General features: G+C 46.0%; 2 non-coding genes across 2 annotated transcripts; both read right to left on the minus strand.

Moving 5' to 3' along the window:
• Nucleotides 1-296: 296 nt before the first annotated feature.
• On the minus strand, nt 297-368 carry trnaa-ugc (transfer RNA alanine (anticodon UGC)). Its single transcript has one exon. It is a non-coding gene; the product is annotated as a tRNA-Ala (tRNA).
• Nucleotides 369-9,392: 9,024 nt separating this feature from the next.
• trnak-uuu (transfer RNA lysine (anticodon UUU)) lies at nt 9,393-9,477 on the minus strand. The gene is given in 2 exon segments: nt 9,393-9,428; nt 9,441-9,477. It is a non-coding gene; the product is annotated as a tRNA-Lys (tRNA).
• Between the last annotated feature and the right edge of the window lie 12,118 nt (nt 9,478-21,595).

Genomic DNA, 21,595 nt, shown 5'->3' on the forward strand with positions numbered 1-21,595 from the left:
AAAAGAAGAAGCTCCCAACATCCAGACGATTCTTCCCTCTTTGTGGTCGGAACGCCGGTCCGCTGCTTCCCCCCAATCTGTGAAACTGGAAATAATCGATCACTGGGCAAGCTGTTCAACCATGAGATGGGAGCCATTGAAACACCGTGGGCGCTCTCCCATTGAATTATATTCTGTGCGGAGCGTTTGGTTTTTCGCGAGGTGAAGAAACTCTTGTCTCTCCTTGTGTGTAAATGTGAGGCGAGTCTCAGATGATATTCTCACAGTTGAATCCAAAATTGGAAATGTAACTTGTTTGGAGATGCCGGGGATTAAACCCGGGACCTCATACATGCAAAGCATGCGCTCTTCCACTGAGCTACATCCCCACTGGTCAAAAGGTACCTGAGAAATAAACAAGCAGACACTTTAGAAGTGAAGCCGTGAGCTTTCTGCTCCGTCTCTCCAGGACATCGAGATGCCCAGCGGTCCCGCGTGTTCACAATGTTCAACCTCTGCTTCAGTTCACGGGGTTTCTGCTCCTCTTTACTTTGAACTTTCCAAAAAAAAAGTCTGTGGAAATAAAAAAACCCAATCGCTAATGGTCAGTGACAAGGCTGAAATCCAACCTCTGAATCATAAAGTGAGATGGAAGAATGACAGAGCGTCAAACAGGAACAAGAGCTGGGACTGCTCGCTCGATATTGCACCGTCACACATTCCCCTCAGTCGGCGGCTGCTTTGAGTTGAGCTGTTGAGGGGACCGTGAGATGAAGTCCCGCTCCGGACAATTTAATGCTGGTGGAGCCTCAGAAGTTGAAACTCGCTGAGCTCAAAAAGCGTCATTCAACTTTCCGTGGGTAATTCTGGTCAAAAATTATTTAGGGAGATGCTGGGAGTTGAACCCAGGACCTCAACACATGCGAAACATGCGCTCGATCACTGACCAAAACCCCCAGATTCCACAAACCGCTAACCAAGGAAAGAAGAACTGATTGTCCTCATTTTATGAGGCCACCCGTGGTGGGTGTGCACTCCGCTCACTGCATTTTACTGGAAAAATAATCAATTTATATTATGTAACTATCCCCCACTCACTGCATTTTACTGGAGAAATAATCAATTTATATTATGTAACTATCCCTCCAAGTGACTACGGTGCGGTCTCTCTCTCTCTCTCTTGCTGTGATCTGTTGACTGAAAAGTTCTCTTCTTCCTTGCCAGAATCTTGTGCGCCTTCCTCAGCTTTTGAGGTCTCTTCTTATTCCCTTTTTCAGTTTATGAGCAGTTCACTCTCACATCCACATCTCTCAGCCTGACCATTATTCATGTCTCTCAACCTTCAGAAGTTACATTCCAAGCATAACTCCTGGTCCCATCCGTGCCTTGTTGTTACAGACTTAACAGAACCTTATTTAGAGTTTACATTGCCAGCCTTCACAGAACCGTTTGTATAAACAGACTTCTACTGACTGGCTTGTGGAGGCTTGAGATAGAGAGGCCTGAGCCTGAGTGACTCCTTGATTTAATGAACCTTCAGTCCCTTTATCTACATGTCTTTTAGACATTATGCTATTACAGCACATTCCTCCCTTAGGTCTGTTCATTCCCACTTTACTGTTGTCAGCATCCTTTTAGTTTTAACTGCAAACTTGACTGAAATAACCATCATTCATCCTTCTCGGCCCACCAGCGCTTTCTTATTGAACACACGTTACATGGTTCATTCTATATTAATACACAGTACAGTTTACATTTACAGATACATAGATTCACAGTACATTTTGTTCTACTTCTACTATTGATTATAATTATACTAAATTCTATCTGTTAATGGGTTAATCCTTACACGTTGTTCTTCCTGACTCTAAACACCGTAGTTCAGTCCTGGATGTGATTAACTGCAGAATCCAACCCCTGCAGTCATATGTGAACTCGCTGGTGTCTCAGCACGTGTGATGACTGAGTGAATCCCTTCCCACACACGGAGCAGGTGAACAGTCTCTCCACTGTTGTGGGAAAATCACCACTCGGAGTCAGACTTAAAGATTCAACATGCAGTTTATTGGACAAAGCTTTGGGAGAAGAGCTTGACACTCCGCAGTGTACGCAGTCACCTTCTCAACTTTAAAATGGTCGTTGAGCTTCTTTTATACATTACAAGTACAGACATTTAGCAGCTATTACATTATTAGCCTTGCTTAGTGACACATTAGCCAATTCGGCCCCCACAGCAACAATTGACCTCCAATCACATTAAAACAACTGTTATCAACTTAAGACAGTCTGGTCTTTGTCTGTTCAGTCTGGTTCTGTGGTTTTTATCAGTTCGTTGTGCTCAGTCAGCATTTTTTAATGTCTTTTCACAGGGTCCATCTTGTTTAGCAGAGTCCATTTTGTTTAGCAGTACATTAATTTGTTAATCATCATTTGTTATGTTTAAGCTTTAATTATGGGTAGTCTGGTTCGCACAAGGCACATTTCAGTGTGGTCTCGGGGCAGTGACCGCAGCCACACACACACTAGTCGCCAAAAAGGTCATTTTTATCTTTAACCCAACAGCTTAAATTTTACTTTAACACCACAAAGTGCGTGAGTTGATGTGTCAGCAGTTCATTTCTGCTTTTAAAGCTCTTCTCAAAGTTACTGCATTAAAAGGTCACTCAATAGTGTGAACAAGTTGATGTCTCAGAAGGTGGGATGAATTCGTGAATCCCTTCCCACACACGGAGCAGGTGAACAGTCTCTCCCCAGTGTCAGTGTGTTGGTGTTTCAGATCATTTGTTTTAAAGCCCGTCTCACAGTCAGAACATTTCAGAGGTCTCTTATCAGAGTGAACTCGCTGGTGTCTCAGCAGGTGTGATGACCGAGTAAATCTCTTCTTACACAGGGAGCAGGTGAACGGCCTCTCCCTGGCGTGAGTGTGTCGATGTCTTCACAATTTGTATCTGCATTTAGAGCTCTTCGTGCAGTCAGAACATTAAAAAGGTCTCTCCCCAGTGTGAACAAGTTGGTGTGTCAGCAGTTTGGATGAAATAGTGAATCCCTTCCCTCACACGGAGCAGGAGAACGGCCTCTCCCCAGTGTGAACTCGCTGTGTATCAGCAGGTGGGATGACCGAGTGAATCTCTTCTTACACACAGAGCAGGAGAATGGTCTCTCCCCAGTGTGAGTTCCTTGGTGTTGCAGCAGATTAATTTTGCTTTTAAAGCTCCTCTCACAGTCAGAACATTTAAAAGGTCTCTCATCAGTGTGAACAAGTTGATGTTTCAGCAGGGAGGATGAATGAGTGAATCTCTTCTTACACACGGAGCAGGTGAATGGCCTCTCCCCAGTGTGAACTCGCTGGTGTGACAAAAGTTGTGATGACAGTGTGAATCTCTTCCCGCACACGGAGCAGGTGAACGGCCTCTCCCCAGTGTGAACTCGCTGGTGTGACAAAAGTTGTGATGACAGTGTGAATCTCTTCCCGCACACGGAGCAGGTGAACGGCCTCTCCCCGGTGTCACTGCGTTGATGTCTCAGCAGTTCGTTTCTGCTTTTAAAGCTTTCCCACAGTCAGAGCATTTAAAAGGTCTCTCATCGGAGTGAACTCGCTGGTGTTTCAGCAGGTGGCACGATCGAGTAAATCTCTTCTTACACACGGAGCAGGAGAACGGCCTCTCCCAGTGTGAACTCGCTGGTGTTTCAGCAGGGTGGATGATCGAGTGAATCCCTTCCCACACACGGAGCAGGAGAACGGCCTCTCCCCAGTGTGATTGCGTGGATGAGTTTCCAGCTCTGAAGGGTAATTGAATCCCTTCCCACAGTCCCCACATTTCCACGGTTTCTCCGTGGTCCGGGTGTCCTTGTGTCTCTCCAGGTTGGACGATCAGTTGAAGCCTCGTCCACACACAGAACACGTGTACGGTTTCTCCCCGCTGTGAATGGAGTGATGTTTTCTCAGGCTGTGTAACTGGTTAAAGCTCTTTCCACAGTCAGTGCACTGGAACACTCTCACTCGGGTGTGTGTGTCTCGGTGCTTTCCCACTCACACTGATGTTTGAAATCTTCTCCCACAGATAGAACAGACAAACATTTCTCCTTCCACATTCAAAGGCCGATGATATTCAGGTCCTGATGAATCGAGTGACTCTGTCAGATCTTGGCGTGATCTTTGGTTTGAGTTTCCCTCTGTAAATCCTCCCCTTCTAATACCCTATAAAGGAGTTTATAAAAGTCATCACTGTAAGTACAGGGTAGAAATTCAGAACAGACAATTCTAGTTTCTACAAAACCTTCTTTCCTCTCTTGTGCCTCAAAGCTGTAAATCCCCGTCCCACACACTCTCCCTCCTCCCTCTGCTGAAATCCAAACCCATCGCATCATCTTTCAGTGGCCCGAAACCATGAGTGAAAGGGTGAGAGAGTGAAAGGGTGAGAGAGTGAATGTGAGTGTGAGAGAGAGAGTGTGAGAGAGTGAATGTGAGTGAATGTGAGAGTGAGAGTGAGAGAGTGTGAATGTGAGAGAGAGTGTGAGAGTGAGTGTGAGAGAGTGAGTGTGAGAGAGTGAATGTGAGAGTGAATGTGAGTGAATGTGAGTGAGTGAGAGAGTGAATGTGAGAGAGTGTGAGATAGTGAATGTGAGAGTGAATGTGTGTGAATGTGAGTGAGTATGAAAGAGTGAATGTGAGGGAGTGAGTGTGAGAGAGTGAGTGTGAGAGAGTGTGAGTACAGCAGTGGGCTCGGTGTGGAGAATGAAGTGGGGCAGGTGGAGCATGTTTCAGTGGGGCAGCAGTGATCATAATCTCATTAGGTTTAGAATAGTTATGGAAAAGGACAAGGAACAGTCAAATGTGAAAATTCTTAACTGGAGGAGGGCTAATTCCAGTGAGTTAAAAAGGGATCTTTTCTGTGTGGATTGGAATCAAAAATTGGCAGGCAGAACAGTAATTGAACAGTGGGAGGCCTTCAAGGAGGAGTTGCTTTGGGTACAGAATAGACAGATTCCAACGAGAAGGAAAGGAACAGCATCCAAAGCTCGAGCTCGGATGAATAAAGATATAGAGATCACCATTTCTCCTTCATTTACAGACGATCACTGACCGATCATCATTTCTCCTTAATTTACAGACATTCCCTGACCGATTACCGTTTCTCCTTCATTTAAAGACGTTCCCTGACCAATCACCATTTCTGCTTCATTTACAGATGCTCCCTGACCAATCACATTTCTCCGTCATTTCCAGATGCTCCCTGACCGATTGCCAGTTCTTCAATTACAGACACTCCCTGACCGATCTCCATTTCTCCTTCAATTACAGACGCTCCCTGACCGATCTCCATTTCTCCTTCAATTACAGATGCTCCCTGACTGATCACTATTTCTCCTTCATTTACAGATGCTCCCTGACCGACCACTATTTCTCCTTCATTTACAGACGCTCCCTGACCGATCACCATTTCTCCTTCAATTGCAGACGCTCCCTGACAGATCACCATTTCTCCTTCATTTACAGATGCTCCCTGACTGATCACTATTTCTCCTTCATTTACAGACACGCCCTGACCGACCACTATTTCTCCTTCATTTACAGACGCTCCCTGACCGATCACCATTTCTCCTTCATTTACAGACACTCCCTGACTGACCACTATTTCTCCTTCATTTACAGACGCTCCCTGACGGATCACCATTTCTCCTTCATTTACAGACGCTCCCTGACCGATCACCATTTCTCCTTCATTTACAGACGCTCCCTGAGTGATCACCATTTCTCCTTCATTTACAGACGCTCCCTGACTGATCACCATTTCTCCTTCATTTACAGACGCTCCCTGACTGATCACCATTTCTCCTTCATTTACAGACGCTCCCTGACCGATAACCATTTCCCCTTCATTTACAAATGCTCCCTGACCGATCACCATTTCTCCTTCATTTACAGACGCTCCCTGACCGATCACCATTTCTCTTTCATTTACAGACGCTCCCTGACTGATCACCATTTCTCCTTCATTTACAGACGCTCCCTGACTGATCACCATTTTCCCTTCATTTACAGACGCTCCCTGACCGATCACCATTTCTCCTTCATTTACAGACGCTCCCTGACCGATCCCCATTTCCCCTTCATTTACAGACGCTCCCTGACCGATCCCCATTTCCCCTTCATTTACAAATGCTCCCTGACCGATCACCATTTCTCCTTCATTTACAGACGCTCCCTGACCGATCACCATTTCTCTTTCATTTACAGACGCTCCCTGACCGATCACCATTTCTCCTTCATTTACAGACGCTCCCTGACCGATCCCCATTTCCCCTTCATTTACAGACGCTCCCTGACCGATAACCATTTCCCCTTCATTTACAAATGCTCCCTGACCGATCACCATTTCTCCTTCATTTACAGACGCTCCCTGACCGATCACCATTTCTCTTTCATTTACAGACGCTCCCTGACTGATCACCATTTCTCCTTCATTTACAGACGCTCCCTGACTGATCACCATTTGTCCTTCATTTACAGACGCTCCCTGACCGATCACCATTTCTCCTTCATTTACAGACGCTCCCTGACCGATCACCATTTCCCCTTCATTTACAGACGCTCCCTGACCGATCCCCATTTCCCCTTCATTTCCCGGCGGGTAGTGAGGGGGGGATAATGTTCACTGTTTTATATTCGGGTCTGGGGCCGCACTCGGGGTTTGTAAAGCCTGAGCCTGGGCCTGAGCCCGGACCCGGGCCCCGGGGTTTATTGAGCCTCTTGCTCCGATCCTCTGACCTGCACCGAACGCGCTCCTCCCGCAGCCTCGACTGGCCGCGCATGCTCAGGACACACTGACCGATAATGAGGCACTACTGCGCCTGCGTGCTGGGCTCCATTGATTCAGATAGGGCATAATCTGAACCGCGCTGCATGCTGGGTGATGCAGCCGCCATTGATGATCTTAATATCAGACCGAAAAACAAAGACATTGGAAGCAGGGAGAGCGCGTTTGGACCAAGGATAATAAAATAAACTGAAATCCCAGCGCTTCGAGCCATTAAAACCGGCACAAACACACAGCATTGAAGCCCCCCCTCCACCCCGAATTTGGTGAACTCCAGAAAAAAAATTTTCAGTGACTTTTATTAATTTCGTTTTATTAAATGTTGCAACTGAAGGGTTCAATTAATGTTTATTTTCCAAATGCACCTCGGGACCGCCAGTCTCACCATTAATCCCGCCTGGCTATTAAGGAGAGTTCCGGACCAATAGGAGGAGCGGAAATTTATAGGCATTTCATCTAACTCGTGGGGTGTTGCAGGGATCAGTACTGTGGCCTCAATTATTTACAATATATATCAATGACTTGGATGGAGGAACAGAGTGTCTTGTGGCCAGATTTGCTGATGGTACAAAGATAGGTGGAAAAGCAAGTTGCAATGAGGAACGTGTCTGCGAAGGGATATTGACAGGTTAAGCGAATGGGCAAAAAATTGGCAGATGGAATATAATGTGGGAAAATGTGAAGTCATTCACTTTGGGAGGAAAAAAATATTTTGCTTTTTTATTTGAATGGAGAAATACTACAAAATGCTGCAGCACGGAGGGATCTGGGTTTCCTCGTGCAAGAAAGACAAAATTCAACATACAGGTGCAGCAGGTAATCCAGAAGGCAAACGGAATATTGGCTTTTATGTCTCGGGGGATGGTGCATTAAAGCAGTGAAGTGATGCTACAAATGTACAGGGTGCTGGAAATGTACAGGAACCTAAAGCAATTAAGATTAGTAAAGAAAAAGTACTGGAGGAATTAATGGGACTAAAAGCTGACAAATTCATTGGACCTGATGGCCGACATCCTCGGGTTTAAAAAGAGGTGGCTGCAGAGAAAGTGGATGCATTGGTTTTATCTTCCAGAGTTCCCATGATTCTAGAAAGGTCCCCATGGATTACAAGGTACCAAATGTAACCCCGTTATTCAAGAAAGGAGGGAGAGAGAAAACAGGGAACTACAGAACCTTTAGCCTGACAATAGTAGTAGGGAAATTGCGAGAATCTATTACTAGGGACGTGGTAACAGGGCACTTAGAAAATCATAATATGATTAGGCACATGCAACATGGTTTTATGAAAGGGAAATCGTGTTTGACAAATCTATTTGAGGTTTTGAGGGTGTTGATAGCAGGGTAGATAAGGGAGAACCAGTGGATGTAGAATATTTGGATTTTCCAAAGGCATTCGATAAGGTGCCACACAAAAGTTTGTTGAACAAGATTAGGGTTCATGGGATTCTGGGTAATATATTAACATGGATTGGGGATTTGATGACGTAGAGAAAACAGAAAGTCGGAATAAACAGTTCATTTTGGGGTTGGCAGGTTGTAACTAGTGGGGTGCCGTGAAGATCAGTGCTTGGGCCTCAACTATTTACAACTATATTAATGACTTAGATGAGGAACCGAGTGTAATGTATCCAAGTTTGCTGACGATACAAAACTGGGTGGGAAAGTAAGCTGTGAGGAGGATGCAAAGAGGATGCAAAGTGATACAGACAGGTTAAGTGAGTGGGCTAGAAGTTGGCAAATGAAGTATAAAGTGGGGAAATGTGAGGTTATTAACTTTGGTAGGAAGAATAGAAAAGCAGAATATCTTTTAAAAGGTGAGAGAGTATGAAATGTTGGTGTTCAGAGGGATTTGTGTGTCCTTGCACATGGATCACAGAAAGTTAACATGCAGATGCAGCAAGCAATTAGGAAAACAAATGGTGTGTTGGCCTTTATTGCGAGGTGGTTGGAGTACAAGGATAAGGAAGTCTTGCTGTAATTATATAGGGCTTTGGTGAGACCGCATCTGGAGTACTGTGTACAGTTTTGATCTCCTTACCTGCGGAACGATACACTTGCCTTAGAGTGGGTGCAACAAAGGTTCACTAGATTGATTCCTGGGATAAGAGGGTTGTCCTGTGAGGAGAGATTGAGCAGAATGGGCCTTTATTCTCTGGAGTTTACAATAATGAGGTGGTCTCATTGAAACATGTAAAATTGTTAGAGGGCCTGACAGGGTAGATGCTGGGATGCTGTTTCCCCTGGCTGGAGAGTCCAGAACTAATGGTTATAATCTCAAGATAAGGGGCCGGCCATTTGGTACAGAGATGAGGAATAATTTCTTCACTGAGAGGGTTGTGAACCATTGGAATTCTCCACCCCAGAGGGCTGTGGATGCCGTTGAATAGATTCAAAACTGAGGGAGATAGAATTTTGGACACAAAGGAACTCAAGGGATATGGGGATAGGTCGGGAAAGTGGAGTTGAGGCCGAAGATCAGCGATGACGCTGTCAAATGGCGGAGCAGGCTCGAGGGACTGAATGGCCAACTCTTGCTCCTTTTGCTGATGTTGGTCCACTGGAAAAGCAGAACTTGCCAGCTGTTTTAAAACTTTTAGCCTGAACAGGGACTTGAACCCTGGACCCTCAGATCACGACTTGTTTTAAAAGTCTGATGCTCTACCGACTGAGCTATCCAGGCTCGCTGTTGGATTGGTTTCCATCATACAGATTCATGGTGGGACTCTGAATTATCCCTGTCGATGGAGAAGAAGGGGAGAATTCCTGTTTACAATTTTCAGCAACGTGTTGAGGAGAATCCTTGTTTCTGTTGAACATGATGCAAGAAACATGGACAGCGAACTCGTGAGTTTACAATTCTTCTTGTTTGTACAAAATGTTTTGTCATTCGTTAGCAGCAATTAAAAAAAACACTTTACCCAATGGCTCAAAAGCTGAACTTGTTCCACACGGGAGCTGGGAAAGGCCTCTCGACATTTCAGCCGATCAACAATTGAAAGCTGAATAATTTCACCCGTTACACCGTGACACCAGGCAGCAGATTTGCCTCCCGAATTTTCCCTACACGACACTTCAAACCGATGAATCCCTGCTTCACGGAAAGAAGAATTGTGTGTTTGGTTCTTCAGATTTAAAGATGTCGTGCCGGCCGCTTTACCATTTCAGCTCTCGCCAATCGCCCCCTCTCCCTCCTATAAACAAATAAACTCTCGCCTGCTATTGCAAGACGGGAGGACAGAGGAGCCTCAGTGCCCACATGGGGACAGGAAGAAGTCGATGTGTTATGGAACCGGTTGTACCTTGAACTCCAGTCAAAATGTTTCGAAGGTTCAACTACTTTCGATGGCGCTGAAACTCACAACCCCAGCATTTCTCGAGTGTATAATTATTGTAGAAATAACGCGCGCTGACCGATTGCTCCACTGGAGCCGCGCACGGTCTGTGTCCCCAGTGCTCCCATCAAACAGCTTCATCCTCGGTCTCTCAATTATCACTTCCTGATCTTTCCCACACAGAAACCGCCAAACAAGAGGCGATTCGTTAAACATCCGCAGTGACCTTTAAAAGCCGTGGAATCTGAAACAAAACCCCAGACAATAAAAGTTCTTAATTATATTATTAGTGACTTAAGGACAATTATTTTCATGGTACTTTACGGAGGATTTGGGCAAAGTGGGAGCTGAAATTATGAAACTCTCTCTGGGCTGTCGGTGATTGAAGAGATGGGAGTTATTTCATTTGAAAACCGAGGCTCGGAACTTCCTGATGATGAAGTGTGAGAGAAGATTGTGGTTAGTGGCAGTTGCCGGGGAGATCGAGAGGAGAGGGAGAAAAGTCAAAGTCACAGCTGTGACAGCTCAAGTGCTCTGCTTATCTATAATATTTAGACAGTAATGTACAGCACAGGACAAACCAGTTTAGAATGTGACCGTGACACGTAAATGTGACGACACGTTCTTGTTTCTGGGCTCATTGAGGTCGGGGTATAATTCTCGATGCGAGGTTCATATCCCGGCGAATCCCTCATTTAGCCCGGGACTATTGATCTTGATCTGCGGTTCAAACTTTTGCAAAGAGGGAAAGGAAGTCCCCAAATCACTCCACCTGAATCTCAAGCGCTTTCGGAAGAAATTCAGTTCAAACAATCAGGACTTTAAAGGCACCTCAATGAGCTGCACTTTCATTGATCGAGCTTTCTTTGCAATTACTTTCGACCTTGAAACCGCTCTGGGCTTTCATCTCACTGAAGCAGAGTGAGGCCGCTCTGTATCTGTGAGCATGTCGGTGACGAGGTTAGCTCTGATATTGGTCGCTTTCAATTTTTAAAATTTCACGAAGCCTCAGGGAAAAGAAACCGAGAATCGAATTGTCCCTGTAAGTGATGAATTGAAGGGATTGGTGCTCCAAGCAGATCTGGAAAATGCGCAGTGCGGTCGCTCAGGAATTCCAAATCCACCCTCTCACCACTCGGCGATCATATTAACTGAGCTTTACTCTGGCCCAGTGTCACCGCGCTGAAATCGAGTATTTCTCCGGCACGTTTCTCTTAACTTCACAGTTGCTGGTTTAAGAGTGAAGACCGGCTCGTTGGATTTTCACTCCTGCAAGTTTCAACCATTCATTTTGGAAAAGTAAACTGACAGTAGACAACTGTTCTATTGGTCACTGCAATCAAAAAGTTCAGCTCAATGAGATACTGGTTCAGTGGGTGAATTCTTCACCTGTCTCGGTGGTGCTATCGGTTGGTGCGAAAGTTTGATGGTTCAAGCCCTAATTTTATTTTCCCTGAGGATTCATCACCTCAAAGTTCCAGGGTTTCAATGTGTGTTTTGTCTGCAAGAAAATGTACCGTGATCATTGCCGGCTGAGCAGGGCTGATATTCCACCATTTACCCTGTTGTCGGAGAGCAGGCACATGAATCATACAAAGGAATGGAACATTGGCTTCACGGAGATCACAATTCATAACCCATTTATTTTGAACAGGTTTATTTTAAATGAGGCAACGCCTGCCTTAAATGATAGACTCAGGACAGTCACAGAAACAGGTTAAATCTACATAGAATAATTACCACAGTCATTTTTAGACTGGATGCCTCACGGCGACTTTGCTGTCAGTGAAGAGAGACGAGAAAGACCAAAATGCCGTTTGCCCCTCTCAGTGTGGCCCTGAAGGACTGTGTCCAGGCTGAAGTTCTGTTCCCACCGGACGATCCTCCCCCCAGATTGTCCTTTCTGAGCTCCAGTCAGGTGATGCTAAACACTCAGGTGGGAAAGACCAAAATCTACAACAAGGTGATTAAAACAAAGCTGATTTATTTAACAGATATCCAGAATATTAAACTCCAGCCCAGTTATAGGGGATATTAACATCAGGAGAAACAAACCCCAACTGTCAGAATGAACACTTGTAGTCACTTTTGAACTCCCTGGTGTCTCAGTACGTGTGATGACTGAGTGAATCCCTTCCCACACACGGAATCATAGAATCATAGAAAGCTACAGCACAGAATGAAGCCATTCGGCCCATCGTGTCTGTGACGGCCGAAAAAGAGCTATCCAGCTTACTCCCACTTTCCAGGGCTTGGTCCGTAGCCCTGTCGGTTACCGCACTTCAAATGCACATCCATGCACTTTTTGAATGAGTTGAGGTTTTCTGCCTCGACCATCCTTTCAGACAGTGAGTTCCAGACCCCGACCACCCTGTCCGCTTCTGTGTATCCTCGAACTTTATCACTGCTATCCGGAGGTCGAGGAGACAACCATTCGCTCCTCGATGACATAAATCGTGAATTATCCCCTGACCCTGATGAGCCCAGAAACAAGAACGTGTCCTTAAATTAAAGTGTTACAGACACATTCTGTGAGAGGTCTGTCTGTGCGATGAAATGGTGTTTTTGAACAGTCATTCTGATATCGGTTTCCTCCTCAAACCTCAACAAATACCAATTCCAAAGTGTGACTTTGTCGCTGAATTCCACAAATTAGGTAAAAATAATAAGTTACACAAAACACTGCTGGGAGTTGAACCCAGGATTACGTGTTTACAAGACAAATGCTTTAACCAACTAAGCCACAGCACCAACTCACATCAGCTCTTCCCCACCTCGTCTCACTAATATCGATCAGCGACACGTTCCTGTCTGTTCGAGGCACAGACCGTTTTATCTTTGTCTGTTTCCCTTGTCCGTTTACCTGTGCATCCTGATACTGCCTGCATTTCTCACTGTGTTTATCTTTGTGTATCCATCAGTGTGTTGATACACGGATGATTAAGTGTGATTGTGTTTGTTACATTAAATAAATTCGGGGTTCAGACAATTCTCGCTCTGACATTGGAGAACTATTGAGCTGAACTTTACAGCGAAGTCTTGTTTATTGTGGTGCTGAAACGAAAAAACCGAAGAGGTCCAAAAAGGGAAAAGGAGAAAAAACTTGTGAGGGAAAATAACGACAACAATCAAGGTATTTACAGGTATATTAAGAGAAAGAAGGGTGACTAAGAGTAATGTGGGACCCTTAAAGACAGATGGAGGTGATATTGTAATTGAAAATCAGGAAATGGCAGAGTTGCTAAATATTTAATTTAGATCGGTCTTCATAGAAAAGGATGAGGCGAACATAGCAGAGAGACGAGGAAAACTGTAAATAAATCAAGGGGATTCAGTGTAAATAAAATAATGGCAATGGAGAAAATAATGAGATTGAAGATTGTCAAATCTCCAGGACCTGATGTTTACCATCCCAGGGGAATAAGAGGAATAGGTAAGGAACTTATACATGCTCACTCATGATCGATCAAAACTCTCTTGATTTAGGAATTGTTGCTTTAATTGAAACATTGTCAATGTCACTCCTTATTTCGGATGGGTCGGAGAGATAAAGTTGGAAATTCTAGGCCTATCAGTCTGACGCCTGTTGTGGGGAAGTTACCAGTATCCGTTATTGGGGAAAGAATGACTGAGCACTTGGATAAATATGGAGTAATCAGAGAGAGCCAGCATGGATTTGTAAAGGGGAAGTCAAGTCTAACAAAGCTCGTTGAACTTTTTGAAGATGTAACTAACGTGCTCGATAATGGAGTGTCTCTGGGTGTTAGATGGACATTGACTTCCAAAGGCATCCAATAAGGGACCACATAAGAGACTGTCAACAAAAATTAGAGTGCGTGGAATTTAAGGCAACCTATTGAAATGGGTCGGGAGTTGGTTAGAAGGTGGGAGGCAGAGGCCCGGGATAATAAGGGATGTACTCAAATTGGCCGGATGTGATTAGTTCTGGAGCATCAGCTTTTTCCGATATGTATAAATGACGGAGATGAAGGAATAGAGAGCCGAACACTCACGTTTGTCGCTGACATCGAGTTAGGAGGCGCAGTGAGTAGTGTAGATGGGAGCATAAAGTTACAAAGGGAAATTGATAGATTCAGTGAGTTGGTAAAACTGTGTCAGATGGAGCTTACATAGAATTACATCGAATGTACATCACAGAAACAGGCAATTCTGCCCAACCAGACTATACCGGTGTTTATGCTGCAGACGAGCCTCCTCCAACCCCTCTTCATCTAACCCAATGAGCAAACTCTAATATTCCCTTCTCCTCTATGTGCTTATCCAGCTTCCCCGTAAATGCATCCATTCTATTCGCCTTAACTACTCCTTGTGGTGGCGAGTTGAACATTCTAACGCCTCTCTGGGTAAGTCTGTTTCTCTTGAATGCCAGATTGGATACATTAGTGACTGTATTAATGTTTCAGAAGGTGGGATGATCGAGTGAATCTCTTCCCACACACGGAGCAGGTGAAAAGTCTCTCCCCAGTGTGAGTGCATCGATGTCTCAGCAGTTCGTTTCTGATTTTAAATCTCTTCCCACAGTCAGAACATTTAAAGGTCTCTCAGTGTGAACTCGCTGGTGTGACAGAAGGAGGGATGACTGAGTGAATCTCTCCTTACACACGGAGCAGGAGAACGGCCTCTCCCCAGTGTGAACTCGCTGGTGTCTCAGCAGGTTGGATGACTGAATGAATCTCTTCCCACACACAGAGCAGGAGAACGGCCTCTCCCCAGTGTAGGTGCGTTGGTGCATCAGCCGGGTGGATGACCGAGTGAATCCCTTACCAAACGCAGAGCAGGTGAACGGTCTCTCCCCAGTGTGGGTGCGTTGGTGTGACAGCAGATGAATTTTGCTTTTAAATCTCTTCTCACAGTCAGAACATTTAAAAGGTCTCTCATCGGAGTGAACTCGCTGGTGTGTCAGGAGGCTGGATGACCGAGTGAATCTCTTCCCACACACGGAGCAGGTGAACGGCCTCTCCCCAGTGTGAACTCGCTGGTGTCTCAGCAGGTTGGATGCCCAAGTGAATCCCTTCCCACAAGCAGAGCAGGTGAACGGCCTCTCCCCAGTGTGAGTGCGTTGGTGTGTCAGCAGAATACTTTTGCTTTTAAATCTCTTCTCACAGTCAGAACATTTAAAAGGTCTCTCATCAGAGTGAACTCGCTGGTGTGTCAGAAGCTCAGATGACCGATTGAATCCCTTCCCACACACTGAGCAGGTGAACGGCCTCTCCCCAGTGTGAGTGCGTTGGTGTGTCAGCAGGTTACTTTTGCATTCAAACCTCTTCTCACAGTCAGAACATTTAAAAGGTCTCTCCCCAGTGTGAACTCGCTGGTGTGTCAGGAAGCCGGATGACTGACTGAATCCCTTCCCACACACGGAGCAGGTGAACGGCCTCTCCCCAGTGTGAATGCGTCGATGAGTTTCCAGCTGTGACGGGTAATTGAATCCCTTCCCACAGTCCCCGCATTTCCACGGTTTCTCCATGGTCCGGGTGTCCTTGTGTCTCTCCAGGTTGGACGATCAGTTGAAACCTCGTCCACACACAGAACACGTGTACGGTTTCTCCCAACTGTGAATGGTGTGATGTTTTTTCTGGCTGTGTAACTGGTTAAAGCTCTTTCCACAGTCAGTGCACTGGAACACTCTCACTCGGGTGTGTGTGTCTCGTTGCTTTTCCACTCACACTGATGTTTGAAACAATCTCCCATGGATAGAACAGACAAACATTTCTCCTTCCACATTCAAAGGCCGATGATATTCAGGTCCTGATGAATCGAGTGACTCTGTCAGATCTTAATGTGATCTTTGTTTTGAGTTTCCCTCTGCAAATCCTCCCCTGTCAAAGGAGTTTATAAAAGTTATCAATGTAAGTACAGGATAGAAATTCAGATCAGACAACTCTACTTTCTATGGAACATTATTTCCTCTCTCATTACTCAAAGCTGTAAATCCCCGTCCCACACACTCTCCCTCCTCCCTGTGCTAAAATCCAAACCCATCGCATCATCTTTCAGTGGCCCGAATCCATGAGTGAAAGGGTGAGAGAGTGTGAGAGAGTGAATGTGAGTACAGCAGTGGGCTCGGTGTGGAGAATGAAGTGGAGCAGGTGGAGCATGTTTCAGTGGGGCAGCAGTGATCATAATCTCATTAGGTTTAGAACAGTTATGGAAAAGGACAGGGGACAGTCAAATGTGAAAATTCTTAACTGGAGGAGGGCGAATTCCAGTGAGTTAAAAAGGGATCTTGTCCGTGTGGATTGGAATCAAAAATTGGCAGGCAGAACAGTAATTGAACAGTGGGAGGCCTTCAAGGAGGAGTGGGTTTGGGTACAGAGTAGACAAATTCCCACGAGGTGGAAAGGAACAGCATCCAAAGCTCGAGCTCCCTGGATGACTGAAGATATAGAGATCACCATTTCTCCTTCATTTACAGACTCTTCCTGACCGATCACCATTTCTCCTTCATTTACAGACGCTCCCTGACCGATCACCATTTCTCCTTCATTTACAGACTCTCCCTGACCGATCACCATTTCTCCTTCATTTACAGACGCTCCCTGACCGATCACCATTTCTCCTTCATTTACAGACGCTCCCTGACCGACCTCCATTTCTCCTTCATTTACAGACGCTCCCTGACAGATCCCCATTTCCCCTTCATTTACAGATGCTCCCTGACCGATCACCATTTCTCCTTCATTTACAGACGCTCCCTGACCGATCACCATTTCTCCTTCATTTACAGACGCTCCCTGACCGATCCCCATTTCCCCTTCATTTCCCGGCGGGTAGTGAGGGGGGGATAATGTTCACTGTTTTATATTCGGGTCTGGGGCCGCACTCGGGGTTTGTAAAGCCTGAGCCTGGGCCTGAGCCCGGACCCGGGCCCCGGGGTTTATTGAGCCTCTTGCTCCGATCCTCTGACCTGCACCGAACGCGCTCCTCCCGCAGCCTCGACTGGCCGCGCATGCTCAGGACACACTGACCGGTAATGAGTCACTACTGCGCCTGCGCACTGGGCTCCACTGATTCCGATAGGGCACAATCTGAACCGCGCTGCATGCTGGGTGATGCAGCCGCCATTGATGATCTTAATATCAGGCCGGAAAACAAAGACATTGGAAGCAGGAAGAGCGCGTTTGGAACAAAGATAATAAAATAAACTGAAAGCCCAGCTCTTCGTGTCATTTAAATCGGCACAAACACACAGCGCAGACGCTCCACCACTTTGGTGAACTCCAGAAAATATTTTTTCGGTCACTTTTATTAATTTCGTTTTATTAAATGTTGCAACTGGCGGGTTCAATTAATATTTATTTTCGAACTGCACCTCAGGATGTCAGTCTCAACACTAATCCCGCCCTGGTGATTAAGGAGAGTTCCGGACCAATAGGAGGAGCGGAAATTGACTTGAGGGGTGGGCGGCTGAGGGGTGAGTTGGTCCTCCAACCAATCGGAGTGTGTGAGGGGTGGGAGTTGTGGCACCGAATGGGCGGGTCGAAGCCCAGATGTCCCTCATTGTCTGAAACATAATTTTTAAAACCTAATTTATCTTAAACTCCTGGAGACAACTCGACCTTTCTGTTGTGTCTTGAAACAGATCAAACCAGATGAGGTGGAGCAAACATTTCAACATTTGTAAGAAAAACACATTAACTAAGAACAGCCAACATGGATCATTTGAGATAACTCAAGTCTACTGATAAAGTGAATGTAGTGGATGTTGTGGACATTGATTGTGAAAGGGTGTTTGGTAAGATGCCGGACAGGAGGCTTGTTGATAAAATTAGTACTTACCGTATTAAAAGGAATGAGGCAGTGTGTATAGGAAGTTGTGTGAAGGGCAGAAAACAGAACGTAGTGGTTAATGGATGTTCTCCAGACTGGAGGGATGTGAACAGTGGTGTCCCACAGGGTCAGTGTTGGGACCATTGCTAACCATAATACAGAGAATGATCTGAGCTTGGGTATGTGGGACACAAGGTGAAAATTTCGAGATTACGCCAAAATTGGCACCGGGGCAACTGTGAAGAGGAGTGTCAGAGACTTCACGGTGACGTCCACGGGTTAGTAAATGGGCCAGGTGAAATTTAATGCAGAGAAATGTGACGTGATGCATTTTGAGAGGAAGAAAAATGAGGTGAAATTTAAACTAAATGGACAAAGTTTAAAAGTAGAGAAGCAGAGAGACTTAGGGATGGAAGGTTCTAAATAATGCATTGTCTTATTAATTAACAAGTCTGAGAGTCAGCAACTTTAATACCTCATGAAGAAATATATGAGTAAATTCTCTTTCCTCTCCCATACCAGACTAAACATGCAAATCCCCCGTGTAGACGAGATCAGCCCTCTGGATGGAACCACGGACTCCCTGAGCTTGATCTCCGGTGTCTCCAGTCCCAACTGCCCCTTACATCAGTATCCCCTCACTTTTATACCCTGTTGTGATCCATCTCTGTCACTGGAGCTGGAACTTCCCTAATCTGTGGTTTAAAAGGACACATTGCTTGGTTCCCAGCAGTTATTTATCTTCAGTAGTGTTCTCATGATCCCTGAACTACCCTGCTTACTGTTAATTAGAATCATAGAATCAGAGAAAATTTAGGCACAGAAGGAGGCCTTCCTCAGCTCCTCAATAATCCTTCTACCAATCACTTTAAATCTATGCCCTGCCCCTTGTTTATTGACCTTCCGATCCAGCCTATCTCGGCCACACATAAATTTGTACACCTCAATTAAATCAATCCTCAGCCTTGTTAGACTCGAATTTTTGGATCAAAACCAGACGGAGACGGAACTGCTGACCAAGTTAAAGTTTATTAGAAAACCTTGTGCACAAAGGGAGAGTGGCAGCTTCCTCAAGCTCGTGACTAACTCTCAAAGGAACGTCAGCACTACAAGCATGTTTATACCTTTCAATAAGCAACACCCACCTGCTGCAGAATGTGGTACAGGTCTCCGTAACTACAGTGGGTTTCATTGGGTGGTACAGTCTGCCACTCATTTGTCAGGTGCTACCTTGGGTCGTCCCATGACTTTAAACATCTCACATTCCTGAGGAGGACCCTTATCAATAAACACAAGTCCCAGACATTGAAACTACACAAAGGGTCTTCACAAAGTCCTGAGCAGCTGCTTCCTATCTGACTCCCTTTTGAGCTGGGGTAACCTTGGAGATATCCACCGCTCCTCCCTTAATCATCCGAAGTGAGCTAGTTAGGATAAACAATGTCGGCTTCGGCCTTGGATAAACATTCCCTGGTGTGTTCTGGAGATAAGCGAGGTGGTGGACACAAATCCAACAAACCTGCCTTTGTCAGCTTTTACAGTGTGGGTTACAAGCTGCTCCCATAATGGTCAAGTATCCCATCATGCTTTGCTGCTACCTCAATGCCACATGTGCGATTTAACTACTTGTGTGTGTGAGGATAGGAGTGGCTAATCATTCTTTAATATATATATATATATGTATATATACATATCAGGTTTGGTGAGGAGGGGCTGGAGGTTTTGGATTTCTGTTCACAAGCCTATTTTCCAGTCCAACAGTTCCCCCTCCAAACCTGGACATTGGATTATTCAGGGAAAAGCAAGAGCGCAAGTGACTGAGGTTTTGTCTAATAATCAACCTAATTTACTCGCCCTCTCCCCTCCCCAGCCCACTGGCTATTCCAGGGGGATCCTGTATTGGTCACATATGATCCGACATGAGTCCTGTCCAGGCGGCCGCCCGTCGAGGCACCGGGTCTGCAGCAAAAGAGGGGAATTAGTCATTTACATTAAAACCATTCCCGATTCAATCTCCTGCTGCTCTCCTCACCCACACACTTGATTTTTCCCACAAGCGGCTGAAATCGTCTGAAGCACGGGTGGGGGAAGGGCGCATGCACCAGCTGTTTTCACCTCCTGTCCAGCCAGATGTTTTGCCACAGCCCGTTTACATTTCTTACATGCCACACATAGCAGAATAAAGACCAGTATAAACTGCACCATGACCAAAACATGGGAAATTAGTCGGATCCATGGGTGAATCTGTCCATTTCGTCCCCAGTCCCATAAGACATCCCACCACATGGTCACCTTGATCGCGTCTATGTCTTTCCTCAACTCCTTGCTCCCCTGTTGCATGGTATAATACACCTGCTGGGAATGTTCAACCTTCTCTCGTAACTGTCTCAGGTGTTCGGGCAATGGAGGTATTGGATATCCAAACGTGTTGATGTAGTTCCATACGTCGTTCCTAATGTCTTCAGACACTTGAAGAAAGGTCGTGTTGTCCTGGTGTATGTCCACCAGCTCCTCATGTCCAATTCGTACAGGAATTTCCGGGGTGAAGCTAAACTCCGGACTGGGGATGGCACACATTAAGTAGCGTAACGAACACATACCCACCTCGACTATCATCCAGATAGCACGTGTGTGTACCAAACTCGTCCCGGCACCATTCTAACTCCGAGTCAGTAGCTGCCCGTCCATAAACCAGCAGTCCCAACAATCCTATCATCCCCGATACGGACCAATTCATAGTGTCAAAGTCGCCAGTGCCCCAGATTCAGGGACCAGTGCTGGGCCGGGGTAGGCGAAGAGGGGTCCGATAGACCTGGGAAAAGTGGAAGGAAACAGAGAGGAGGATGAAGAGGAGGGAATTATTCCAGCCTGGGTAACCAATGGTTGGAGAGTCAATATGTCCGGTAGCGGTGACAGTACTGGGGCCGGCCCGTGTACCTGTAAGGCAGAGAGAGAGATACAGAACATCCTAAACAATTGACTCGATCTTCTGACCTTGGTCCTGGAAAAAAAAGCAAGAGAGCTGATTCGCATTATTCTTAACGATTTCTTACGCATCTGTTAACCCCTCCACACGTCCTGTTCCAATCCAGTCCGATCCGTTCATGCTGCAGCAATCAGCTTGAGGAGGGAGACGCTGACATCTAGAGAGATAGTGTGCCTCCTGTAAATGCTGGACCCGGAAATGGTTAGCCTGGTTGGTCTCACTGAGCAGACGCAGGTATGCCAGGAGGGTGTTTTGGAACTGGGAGGTGTCCCCTGTGCCCAGTGGGGGTGCGTCTTGGGGTAACACCATGGCCCGTCCAGTCATTAGTTCGAATGGTGTAAAGCCGGTGCTTTTGGCTGGCGTGGCCCGTAATCGCCAAAGATTAGCGGGGAGGACGGTGTTCCACCCTTTCCCGGTCTGCAGGATGATTTTACTGATGGATTGTTTTAGCGTGCGGTTCATTCCCTCTCCCATTCCAGACGATTGAGGATGGCAGGGGATGTGGAACCGCTGTCGGACCCCCAAAAGAGCCAAAGCCTGTTTCATTGTCTTGCCGGTGAAATGAGTTCCCTGATCCGAACCTATCTGGTCGGACACTCCCCAGCGAGGAATGACCTCCATGGCTAGGATTTTTGCTGCTGCTTCGGCCGTATTCCCCCTGGTCGGGAAATCCTCCACCCAGCGAGTGA

This window comes from Heptranchias perlo, unplaced genomic scaffold, assembly GCF_035084215.1.
Source record: "Heptranchias perlo isolate sHepPer1 unplaced genomic scaffold, sHepPer1.hap1 HAP1_SCAFFOLD_562, whole genome shotgun sequence".
In the NCBI taxonomy this organism is placed as follows: Eukaryota; Metazoa; Chordata; class Chondrichthyes; order Hexanchiformes; family Hexanchidae; genus Heptranchias; species Heptranchias perlo.